The sequence below is a fragment of the Ochotona princeps genome, chromosome 15 (assembly GCF_030435755.1).
Source record: "Ochotona princeps isolate mOchPri1 chromosome 15, mOchPri1.hap1, whole genome shotgun sequence".
Classification (NCBI taxonomy): domain Eukaryota; kingdom Metazoa; phylum Chordata; class Mammalia; order Lagomorpha; family Ochotonidae; genus Ochotona; species Ochotona princeps.
In genome coordinates this window covers 43,604,970-43,617,429 of record NC_080846.1, presented here as the reverse complement: position 1 = coordinate 43,617,429, position 12,460 = coordinate 43,604,970, and positions in this window count along the sequence as shown.

Here is a 12,460-nt window from a genome sequence, read left to right as displayed (position 1 = left end):
CCCCCCACCCAAGTGGGAAGAAGCATAAATGGACAATACACTCATGATGTAGCTGAGGAGCACGCCTCTATCCACAGCCTCTGCATCTGGGATGCCATGAGTTGCAGTGTGTGTGTATTTGTGTATACACATGGATATACACTATGTGCATCTCTTACATATGAGTATATGTCTATTTTTAAACCACACATGTCTTTTGTAAAGGATACACTTCTCTCTGGGATAATTTCCATTTTATCGGAGTTTTTTTTTTTAATTCAGTTTTTGAGGCTTCTTCTTGGGGGCAACTTCATGCCATACATATTGGCTACAACACAAGGATTCTCTAGTTCATTGAGTGGTTCCAGCTATAACCCTGCAAGACAAAGAGCATCCTTCCTCTTCTGCACATGCTGGTATCCACCTGTGTGGGATGAAGAAGCCAAGTCTTTGAAAGTCATCCACTCCCTGCTCCTGGATGATTCTGAGATTCAGATACATGAGAAACAAACAAAAAAAAAAAAAAAAAGAAAAAAAGAAAGAAAAGAGAAATCCTTTTCTTGGAAGCCGTAAAAGACTGACTTCCTTTTTTTTTCCTTTTCCTTTTTTTTTTTGAGCTGAAGAACACATATAAGCCAGGGTGTGCTTCCAAAAGTGCTTAGACATATCTATTAGCCATGAGGTTTTATGTGTTAGAGAGATCAGCCACAGAAATACTACTGTGGCTGCCCCCAAAGTATTTTCTGAGGCCTTTGTAACTTCCTCTTGGCCAGGAGAGCTTGGGCTTTTTGAACTCAAGCCTCGAAGACAAGGTGTTTATTCCCTTCAGGCAGATGGGCCAGAGGAGGGTTGACTGATTTTGTCACCACAGTGTGGTCACGGAGGTTTTAGTGGTTGACCATGAAGCTACTTGGATAAAAATTGATAACCATCTAATACTTATACATATTTACTTGGCAAAGCGAGATGTTTCAGCACATGCATACATTGTGTAATGATCAAATCAGGATAATTATATCAACTTTAAAAACTACTTAATTTTCTTTAAAGATGTGAATATTTATTGGAAGGTACAGTGACACAGAGAAGGAGAGGGAGAGACAAAAAGAGAGAGGAAAGGGGCTGGCACTGTGGCACAGTGGGTAAAGTTGCCGTGTTTTGATCTAGCATCCCATATGGGCACTGCTCTGAGTTCTGGCTGCTCTACTCTGTGCCAGCTAATGTGACTGGGAAAGCAGCAGAGGATGGCCCAAGTACCTGGATTCCTGTTACCTACATGGGATATCCAGAAGAAATTCCTGGCTCCTGGCTTTGGACTGGCCCTGTCCCGACTGCTGCAGCCATTTAGAAAATGAACCAGTGCATGGAAGACCTCTCTCTTTGTAGCTCTGCCTTTCAATAAATAAATATTTTTTAAAGCATACACACACACACACACACACGGGGAGAGAGAGAGAGAGAGAGAGAGAGAGCGCGAGAGCGCTTCCATTCATTGCTTCATTCCACAAATGGCTCTAACAGCCAAGGCTGGGCCAAGCCAAGAGCCTAGAGCTCCATTCAGCTCTCCCATGCGGGTGACAGGGCCTCAGTTTGGGTCACCCTCTGTTGCTTTCCCAGGCACATTAGTAAGGAGCTGGATCAGAAGTGGAACAGCTGGGACTCAAACCAGCACTCTGATACGAGATACTGGTGTCACAGTGGTGGCTTCACATGCTTGTCACAATGACATCTCCTCAAAATTGATGATTTGAAGAGGAAGATATGAGTGTCTACTACTGTGGAAACTTCTCTGATGCCACTCTGTTGTCATGTGTCCCCCTCCGTCCCTCAGAGGCAGTCAGTGTCCTGATTTCCATGAGTGAATTTGTTTTTCTGTTCACAAACTTCATATAAATGGAATCAGATAGTCAGCAAAAGCGAAGCAAAACAAAAAACAGATCAAGAGAGATAACCATATAAAGAAAAATACACAGTGTGTGTGCTGTTTTGGAACTGGGAATCAGCCTCCTTGGACCTTCCTCCCACATCCTAACTTCAGGAAAGAAATTGCTAAACACTCCAGCTGGTGTTTCTGTGTTGGTCCAAGGGTAGCTGAGCAAGTCACCTGCAAGGTGTCTCTTATTACTTAGAAAGCAGGCTTCACTCAATTTGGCTGTTAAAAAAAAGGATTTATGGATAACAATGGGGAGAGGGAATTTATCAATAAAGGCCAATAAGAATAAGTAGCAGTATTGAAAACAGAGTTTTCTGTCGAAACCACAGGAATAATGAAAAGGAACAAAGATCTTTCCTTTGATCTGCAAACATGACACAGTGAATAAAAAGTAAAAGACAGTCAGCAAAGCTTGCCTGGAGACGTAGCTGGGGGAATGGTGGTTAGGCTACAGGAGACAGCCAGAATTAGGCGCGTTCCATTCCTGAGCTCCAATGGGGCATCTTCCCAACCATATTTTCAAAAATATATTTTTATTTATTTGAAAAGCAGAAAGAGATAGAGAGACCAACCCAGGCTGATTTCCCAAATTCCCACAGCAGCCATGGCTTGGCCAGGTAGAAGCCAGAAAAAGGAAACAGTCCAGGCTTCCTACATGGGTTGTAGGGACCCACTTGATGAACTGCTATCTCCCATGGTACAAATGAGCAGGAAGTTGAAATTGGAAGTACAGCTGAGACTTGAACTCAGGCATTCTGATACGGGATGCGTGCATCTCATGTGGTGGCTACAGAACCTCTGTATCAAACACCTTTGTCCCCATCATATTTTTAAAGCCACATTGCTAAGGTGATCATGAAAGACACTAGAAGCAGCAAAATGAAGAAAAAAGATGATAAGCTCCTTAATTCCATCTCCAGGTTTGCTTTTTCCTGTCAGAATCTGAGATTTCTTTCCCCAGATACCGATGAGTCTCCAGTTCAGGGCCAAAGGCAATGCAAGAATAATTGCACACAAAGGATTTCTTTGGGGTGTGGAGGTGGTTCTTCCCAGAATCCTGCAGTACACCTGAACATTATCAGTCAGTGCTCTTCCTCTGGAAGAAGTGAAGGTGCTGAGATAAAGATGGTCCACTGTGCCCACATGCATACTTTTCCTTCTTCCCAAATCCCAGTGAAATGCGATACACCAAATAAGATGAAGTTTCAAGTATTCGCAGGAAAATACTAGTTGAGTGGGAGCTAAATAGTGTCTGGTGGCAGGTGGTTGAAAGAGAATACCAGAGACAGAGCAATACATGGCTTCACTCCCTGAAGGAGGTGAATGTTGGATAAATGATCCTCCACTGGACTTGTAAGACTCATTCGGACACATCATTATCTGCTTTATTAATTGCTGAATCCTCTTTGACTTGCATAGCTCCTGGCATGGAGGAGCTGTTCAGCAGTACTGTTGAGTCAGAATATTCTGGTATCTCAAGTAAAATATAAGGTGAGGTTCAACAGTATGGGACAGATGCATGCTGCAGGATACTTGAATAGAGAACTGAAGTACTGCTGGGCCATGGCCCCTAGGTTGCATCCTGATCAGCTCATTACGATGTTCGCCCTTGGCTCTGTCCATAAGGGCTCAGCCACAGGGACTCCAAGAATAAGATTTGGAGTCAGAAAGAAAAGCTGGTCATGGCCCCAGTTAGGAGTGTTATTGAACAGTTAATTAAGGAGATGCAACTTCAAACAGCTGCAAAATCCCCTGAGGTGCTCTAGGAGGTAAATTTTCCTATTTATTTATTAGAGGCTGACCTGTTGGCTTATCCCACCGGCCCATAAACTTAGCAGTACAACACATCTGTTACAGTCAGTTGCCACATATCTCAGTCTGTTTCATGTTGCTGTAACAGAATGCTTGAGAGTGGGAAATTTATAAAGAGAAGGCATTAATTTAGCTCTGGCTTCTGGAGGTTGGGAGCCCAAGATCAACTGCTGTATCAGGTGAGGACCTTGGAAGTGTCCTAACATGGCAGAAAACCAGAAGGGAAAGACAGATGAACCTGAGATATTTGCAACCTCATTTTATAACACACACTCTTGTGGCTATTAATCCAGTCCCACAAAAAGATGTCAAACCCTCTTTAGGACCCAATCGCCTCTTGCAGGCCCATCTCTCAGGGCTGGAGCAATAGCGTTTGAATTACAACATGAGTTTGGGAAGAGAGATTCAAACCATTGTACAACTTTCAGGGAGCAAGAGGTTTAGAAGGGAATCTAAAACAGTTGCTTGGGACAGGATCCTGGGGACTCATGAAGATCAATTTATGTTTAGATATGAACAACCGACAACCACCAAACCTTCCAAACTCACAGCCTGCAGGCTGGGAAGTAGAGAGCAAATTCAGGTGGCTGAAGAAATTGTGGAAAGAATTTAACTTTCTACATTCACACATGCTTCCTCTGACTGCACTGACGCGACATTGCTCCCAGTTCAATGTGATTCAAGGCTTTAGTCCCTAGTGTCTTCTCGATATGAGTATTCCCAACTGACCACACTGCCCCCTTTACATTTGAAAACATACTGCATTCTCTAAAGCAAGATAGCTCAATCTTTGTCAAGGTCATTACAGTGTCTACTGAACAATATCCCCACAGCCATTGGTTCAAAAACTTTTAAGAAATGCTGTAAGAAGCCTTCAGATTTAGTGCTGCATCTTCCTTACTTTTAAAAGCTAATCATTAGGGAGAAAATTACAAAATTACAGATGGAGAGAAGAGTGGAACATAGCTACTTAACTATAAAAAGGGATAAAGTACTACATACATGATGATGTGGATGAAATCTGAAAACATTCCAAGTGTAACAAGCCAAATACAAAGGCCATGTGTTGAATGATTCTGCTGTAGCAAATACTCAGAATAGGCAAACTCACAGACAGTGAATAGTCGGGGGTACGAGAAGGAGGAGTGGAAAGTGAATGCTAATGAGTAAGGGGTTTCTTGCAGTGCTGATATCAATGACCTAAAAGTGGTAATTGTTCTTTAACTGAATATATTAAAACGGCCACATTGTGCATTTTTAAAAACGTGAATTGCATGTGAGTTATATCACAAAACAACCATCATCTAAAATAAGGAGGGATGGTAGCTAGTAGAGAAGTGAATTGCAAGTGAAATGGCTAAACTAACTGACAGTGGCTCCTCGCTGGGATTTTGAACATAGGGGTGGGTTACGAAGGCACTGATGTTCTTGGTAATCAGTGGTGCAAGACAATTGAGTCTTTGTGGGATTACACTACTTCTAGAAGAGTAACAGAACACATGGCTGAAGACCAGGAAGAAAGTTCCTGCCACTACCCAAGCCGGTAGCATTGACCTTGGTTTTTGTTTAGTCTGGGCCATGAGCATTGGCTTCAAAAATGACTGTTACCCCTCAGGTGCAGCAGTTGCTACAGTGATGTCTTGATGTAATCATCTTACTTGGCAGAATGAACTACAAATTGCATTAGGCAAGATCCTCATCACATCACAGTTCTCTTAATGCTGTGTACAACACTCAGTACATGGCTTCAAAAATTTTTTTAAGTTAGAGAAAAAATGAAACAACACTCTTTGAAAAATTATTTACTTATTTATTTGGAAGGAGCAACTGCGGGAAGAGAGAAATATCACTCACCTGTTGATTCATTCCTCCAATGGCTGCAATAGCCAGGGCTAGACCAGGGTACCCAAGGAAGTATTTGAGCAATCACCTGCTATTTCTCAATGTGTGCATTAGTAAGAAGCTGGAATGAACCATGGAGCTTGGACCCAAACCCAGGTACTCAGATGTGGAATCTGGATGTCTTGAGTGCCTGATGCTCTTAAACTAAGTCGTGGAGACATAAACAAAAACATGATAATAATATGAACATTATATGGCATCTCCTCATAGAATATTGAGGCTTTTGGGGGCTGGAGTGTGTGCTGAGAAGTGGGATGGACTAGTGCACGAGAAATGATACTCGCTGCCAAAGCCACAGAAATGGCACACAGAGGGTAATGTTTCCAGGTCACAGACTGCTGTTTACCCTGTCAGCCTACTTCTCCCCCATTTCCACAGGCATAAAAGTTATAACAAATATAATTTGGAGCCAACACTGTAGAATATCGGGTTAAGCTGCTGCCTGCAGTGCTAGCATCCCATAGCGGCTCCAGTTTAAGCCTATCTGCTCCGCTTCAAATCCAGCTCCCTGCTAATGCTCCTGGGAAAGCAGAGGAAGATGCCCTGAGTGCTTGGACCCCTGCACCCGCGTGGGAGACCTCCTGATTTCAACCTGTCTCAGCCCTGGCCATTGTGGCCATTTGGGGAATGAACCAGCAGATGGAAAATTTCTTTGTCTCTCCCTCTTTAACTCTGCCTTTTCAATTAAAAAAATAATTCATTATATTATATAAATAAATAAATAAATCCTACACATATATGTACATGTATACCATATATATACATATGAATATATAAAATCTTTGATAACCTTCTCCCTGTCATTTTTGACTATTAATTCAAGGAACCAAGAGACATTATTGAGAGGTGGCATATCAGAGAGAAGGGCCTAAAAGCCAAATAAACCATCCAGGTTGGTATGGTGTAAGCGGGCAGTTGGTCAGTGAATGAAACAGCTGAGAGGTTTTCAGCAGTTTATGCCTCAGTAGCCCTAGTAGCCCTGCACCCCTAACTCCACCACCGTAGGCCAACTCAGCACTCACTTTCTCCATGATGAAGAGAATGCCATGATGAACAGGTACATATACACTGAGTTCCACAAGGAGATGCCATGAAAATCTCCCCAGAAGACATCATGCACCCAAACCCCACCAATATTACCTCATTTCTATGTCCAGTTAGGGCACTACCTCCTGTCTGGTGAAAGAAACCAACAAACCAAGAGGCATATGGATTCTTCCCATTGGCATGCAATGCATATTGTGGGGCTGCCTGCACCCATGTCAGAAAGTACACTCTTTCCCTACTGCTTTACCTAAATCATGCCCACACTCTTGCAGTTTTTCTGTGTCTCTGCTTTAGTATCTATGCAAGAATCTGGGGCACAGCAAGCCAAGCTGCTGCCTAAAACCTCCCTGTGAGTGCCTGGCAGCTCTGCTTCTAATCCAACTTCCTGCTAATGCGTCTACAAAAGCAGCAAAAGATGGCACAAGTGGTTGGGTCCCTGTACCCATGTGGGAGACAATGGAAGAAGCTCCAGTCTTTGGTCTGAGCCTTGGCTGTTGGGACCATTTGGGGAGTGAATCAGCAGTTGGGAGATCTCCCTCTCCCTCCCCTTCTGCCTCCAATAAACCTCCAAGAAAAATGGTAAGTTAAATAAATAAATAAATACAGGAATGCAAGCACCTGGAATAATGCAGCTGGGAGCCCTATCTCCACCACAAACTGAGCTAGGGGCCTGAATCCAGAGGAATCCAGAATCCAGATCAGACTGTTTGTAGAAACTTGGGGAGCACCCAGGTGAGGTAATCTCTTTCTAAGGTGCTCTTATAACACGATGCCTTTTTCCCTTGTTACTCCCTTGGAATTTTTCTCTAGATTGTAAACCCTGGGAGGGCAGGAACTGTTTGTTCAGTACACTCAAGGTGTCCTTGATTAGGACCTGATACCTAGGTGATACTAACGTACTGTTGAATGAGTCAACAAACTAGGTAAGAGGACAGGGGTAAATCTGAGGTGGAAAGTTGATGCCTAGAGTCTAGGAAAGCTTCCTAAGCTAAAACGGAAAGAAAGTAGAAGAAAGGGCTGTAGGGCAGGGATAGAAGTCATAAATATTCTTTAGAGAAGTCAAAAAGGAGTTCACACTTCGGCTACATAACGTTGAGCTGCCCGCCTAGAACATCCACATCCAAAGTCAACCTTGTAGTACAGCAGCGCTGCAAGAAAGACTGAAGCCATGAAACCAGTGTGGCCAGTGGTGGGATATGGAATGCACCTGCTCAGCGCAGGGAACTGGCCTCTTCCCTGATGAAAACCTGGCTTTGTCTACATTTTCCCAAGCAAAGGTCATGAGTAGACCTTGTCTCCTGCAGCCTTGAGACAAACAGCCCCTTCTCAAGACTACAAACAGCCCATTCTCAAGCCCACATAACACCCTGCCCACCCTGTCTGGAACAGGATCATCTGGGCTGTTTACCAGCTCCTGCAGGGTAGTAACTACAGTTCCACTGGCTCTCCATTTCATGTGACTTGATGGCTGGTGGCAGGCAGGAACCATTAACAACAACCCATGTCCTTAATGTCACTCACTCCTTCTCTGTGACAGTGATGGCAAAGAAGTACTGTCACCAATATCCATTTAGTGGGCTGGCACTTTCTGATGTGCAACTAACACAGCCTTTCCAAGGCCCTTCATAGATGTCGGGGGCTCATAAAAAATAACTCAGATGAGCCCGAGTTCAGATTTTGCTCTGGATGATAGCCAAATAATTGAGCCAACTTCAACAGATCATCAGTTTTGTGACTTAATAAGCAAATAAGGTTAAAATGCTGACTCCTAAGATTGCTGAAGGACTACGTAATAACACACACACACATGGAAATACATGCCTGGTATGTCAGCAGCTCTCTCCTGGCTGCTTCCTTTGTCTTCTCTCCTCCTTCCCTGCCTCTTTATTCTCCTTGTACATGAATGCCTTGTTCATGTAGCATGAGTCAGTTGAGATAGAGGAAGGAATTTGGTTCATTGGACCCATTCAGCATTGCTGTCAATGAATCCCAGGGCATGGTTCCTGTGTAGCCTGTAACTGGGTGGCATGGACCATCACTCTTAGCTCTTTGCTCTGGAACCTTTTTTTTTTTAATGCAGGGAACTGAAGTGGGATATCTTTGCTGGAGCTGGCAACCGCTGGGCACCAAGAGTGTGTAGCACAGGAACAGTTCAGTCCAGCATTGATTGAGTCATTCAACACGTACTGAAAATCTTAACACAAGCCAGGCACCATTCATTCATTCATTCATTCACTTATCAAATACCTCACTTTGTGCCTGATACTGTTCTAGGCACTTATGAAATCCTCAGGACCATGCCTGAGACTGATTCTATGACCCCTATTTCAGAGGTAATGACACTGAAGCACATTTGAAGTTGCATACCTTGATCAAAGCACTTGTGCATACAATCTTTGAGACTCAGTGGCAGTTGCATTTATATTTGGCCGTTGTTCATTTGAGTTTGAGGAGTAAGCATACATTTCAGTTCTTCATGATTTCATTCACTCTCTGAGACTTTCACTAATACGAAGCACATGCGAAATTTTTGTTTTATGACAGATGGAGACACTAGACACAGAGCTGTCTTCACACACCCTAGACTCCAGGGAGGCAATTGCTAAGCAAGCCTCACTTCTATCCTTGACTTTGGAGCCACTGAAGAGACAGCTGGACTGAGCCAAGGACTGCTGCCACTGCAGGTGGACGAGATTTCTTCTTCGTATGAAATAAATGATCTTTCTGGGATGTTCAACCTGCAGCTTTAGCTGTGGTGATGCTCAGACTCAGTAGTCTGTCAGATGCACTTGCTTGTACCCTTGTAGCTCAGAACAAATGTAAATAAGGTGAATGTCCTCAAGGAAATGTAACACAGCCCTAAGAAGGTCCAAGTGTTCCCAAGCTTTATCTAGGTACCACATGTGCAGAATATTTATAGTAAATATTAGGATAAAATACATAGCTAACAACATTGATTCATAATTTCAAGATTACTACTGCCTGGAGTAAAGAAAAAAAACATTTTTTGACAAGTGAGTTAGAGACAGGTATTTGGCCTAGTGGTTAAACTAGCCACGGCCTGTTTTGGAGTAGCTGGGTTCAATCTAGCTTGTGACTCTAGTTTCCTGCTGATTTGGATCCAGGCAGTCAGCAATGATGGCTGAAGAAATTGGGTTTGTGCCATCCACATGGAGACCTGGAATGTGTTTCTGGGTCTCAGCTTCAGCCTTGACCCATCCCTGACTATAGGAGTGAATCAAAAGCTGGGCACTCTGTCTCTCCAAGAAAGAAATCAGGTAAGTTAATTCAAAGACTACAAAATTAACAATGGCAAGGTGGTACTTCAGCAATTAAAACTTATCAAAATGGTGCTCAAGTAGAGCCTACAGCAATTCTTATCATAAGTTTGCTGGCATTTTGGGTGGGGCAGCTCTTCAGTGTGCAGGGATTATCCCTCTCACTGCAGATCACCTAACACCCCAGTGCTTAACTACCACATGGCAGTATCGTTAACTCAACCCCCCAAGTGAATCCATGGTGGTAACCCTTCACAAAACACAAAATCCCCAAACATTTTCAAGTGCTTCCTAGCAGAGAACTGAGGAGAATTTGGTCCCACTCCTGGTTGGGAACAATTGCTAAGCCAATGTAAAAGACTTATGGCGTGTGCCACTGGAAAAAATAGAATAACAGTCTATTATCAGATACTTTCCAAGTAGAGTGAAGAGACAAAAAAGTCAAGCTTTATTATCCAATTGTTTAGTGGGAGACACCAGAGAGAGCAAATGAAGACTTAAATGAGAAGAAGCAAAGGCACAGAAGGTTCTGGCAAGAGTGCGGAAAAGACAAAGAGGCCTGGGGCTACAGACGGAGCTTTCCTTGCTTGGGGCTGCTGTTACAAAGCAATATTAGTTTCTTCCTGCTTGTCTCACACATGCCACCTGGCATCTGACAATGACCACGGAGGGTGCCCACTGCTTGTTGAAGAACAGGCACTACAACCTACTGCTTGAACTAAATGCAGGATGACACCAAGTCAGGGAGATATTTTGTAAGGATCCAACACTCATGATGCAAAATGTGACAGACTTACTAACTGAGAAGAAAAGTTGAAATAGGCTTTTGGCTAACCTGGTTAACTCATTGCTTGGGATACCAGCATCCTATTTTGGAGTGTCTGGGTTGAGTCCTGCTATTCAGCTTCCAATCCAACTTACTGCTAATGTACACCATTAAAGACAACAAGTAATGGCTCAACTACATGGGTCTCTGTCCTTACCACCATGAGATATATGGATGGAGTTTCTGGCCTCGTCTTCACCAGCTCCAGCCCTGGATGTTGGAGGTATTTGGGGAGTGAACCAATGCATGGAAGATCTCTGTCTTTCTCTCCGTGTCTCTCTTTTTGCCTTTGAAATAAAATAACCCACTAAATATACTTTTAAAGGAAGAAAAGGAGGTTCCAGAAAACTATAATTCTTCTAGAGGATGAGTTTGAAAGAAGGAGAACAAATCAATGTTATTTACATACCACACAAAAACCATTCATACTCTTCTAAAAATCTTTGTTACTTTGGGTACTTTTGAGCCACTAGTCTTCCCAGTACACTACCAGGTGGAGTGTCCTCTACCTCAATATGTCAGCAGAATAAATCTTTCCAAAGATGCAAGAGATGCTGTGATGAAAAACAAACAAAAAAAGCTCTAGTGTATTTGAAAAATACTGCACATTTCCACCTTGGAGATTCACACTGCTGGTTTTTTTTTCTTCTTTATTTTTGACAATCTTTACATGGTTAGTTAGGGCACAAAAGGTCAGGGGCTACAGGAAAGTGGGTAAGACTATCATTTCCACATTCTCTTTTTTCACACTGGTACTTTGCCTTGAAGCTTTTGAGATGATTTCTTCTGTTTCCTTGGCAATCTAAAAGGCAAAATCGAAAATCCTTGCTGGAATTTAAAAATCAGTTCACATGTCACGTTACTTAACGAATATAACTTTCTCAGGAGGCAGACTCCTTGCAACCATGCTGAATATTCACCTCTGGGCCTTATTCCAAGTCTTCCCACTCAAGTGCCAGCTCAAGGCTTATTTCCTTAACCACTGTTCATGACAGAGTTTTCTTATTACCCTGAATTTTCTTGGGACTCCATCTGCACAGGTGCTATCATGTCATTCTGATTATTTAAATGTTGCCTTGGAATTCTCCTCTGAGAATATGATACATGTCATTTATGAGTCTTTTCGCTTCTTTTCAGATTTTCATGAGAGCCTATTACTGTTCTATGGATTACAAGGGCCTTTTTGATCAATGTTTTAGTTAAGGTGCCAATCGCTGGCTTTGCTTCCATGGAAGACAATGAGCAACTACTGGACAATGGCTCATCATAAATATGTATACTTTCTATGTTCAATTACTTTCATGTTCCTCAGGTTAAGTGAAATACCCAATGTAACAGACTGTCTATAACTACAGTGTTGGAGATATTCAAAAGGAAAGTTAAGAATGTGTTCCTAGGGAGGGTATTTGACCTTCTACCTGCATCACTATTGAGAGTTTTTTATTTCTAACATGTTTTCTGCCTTCAAAATACATAATTAACCCCAGATTTCTGTGTTATTTTTCATGTTAGTGAATAGTGATTCCATTCTTTCATTAGTTTAAAATTAAAATCTTGGTGTTTCATAATTGAATATTTTTTAATGTGTGTATTTATTTGAAAGTCAGAGTTACAGAGGCAGAGAGAGAGGGAGAGACAGAGAAGAAAGAGATCTTGTATCTAATGGCTCACTCCTCAAATGGG